The sequence below is a fragment of the Cygnus atratus genome, chromosome 3 (assembly GCF_013377495.2).
Source record: "Cygnus atratus isolate AKBS03 ecotype Queensland, Australia chromosome 3, CAtr_DNAZoo_HiC_assembly, whole genome shotgun sequence".
Lineage (NCBI taxonomy): Eukaryota > Metazoa > Chordata > Aves > Anseriformes > Anatidae > Cygnus > Cygnus atratus.
In genome coordinates this window covers 71694129-71694981 of record NC_066364.1, presented here as the reverse complement: position 1 = coordinate 71694981, position 853 = coordinate 71694129, and positions in this window count along the sequence as shown.

The following is an 853-nucleotide window of genomic DNA, read 5'->3' as shown; positions in this document are numbered from 1 at the left end:
AACTCAAGCCTTCTGTTGTTGTGGTCACTATTAACACAATCTGTACTTTTTTTGTTTTGTTTGTTTGTTTTAGTAGCTACGAGAAATCTCTTTATGTGCGCCTTGGGTTTCAAGATGTTTCAGTTGTTCACTGAAAAAAATATGTTTATGTAGATGTAGATGTGGGGGATATGTACACTGGAATCTCTTCTACAGTGAATATATTCTTTTTGCTACCAGTAACACAGCCAAGAAGGCAGATTCTGCGAGCATCTTCACAGAGAATTAGTGAGTTATAACCAGCCACACCTGTGTAACCCAGCTGACAGAGAGTACAGAAGCTGTAATACTTTGCTGGCAATGAGGGAACGTGTTTACTCGGTGTAGGGGCCTTACAAATCAGAATCATTAATTCAGTTTTAAAGCAGTCGTTCCGTGCTACTAAGGGCGAACAACTTGTCTTTATTATCCTTCTGTAACACTGAAATTTTATTTCCGTGGAAGCAGGGGCGTTCAATTTGCTTTTCTTCGCTGCTGAACGAGGACGCCAGCGAGCTCTAGGATCAAGGGGGTGGCTGAGCCCCCGCGCTAGGGGTACTCCCTCAGCGCTGAGGAAGCCGCTCCCGCCGGCTAGGGCGCCGCCGCGCCGCCCGTATCCTTCCGCCCGGCCCATGATGCCCCGCGGGCAGCCGGGCGGCCGTTTAACCGTCAGCTTTTAAGCCAACGCCCCAACGAGCGACGAAGCGGCTGCGGCGGGGCTGCGGGCGGGCTCCCCAGGGACAGCCCCACAGCGCTGAGGGCGCGGGGCCTGCGCCGTTTCTGTGCCGGGCCGTGGGGTGCCGGCTGCGCGCGCAGCCCCGTGCGGGGCGGGGCG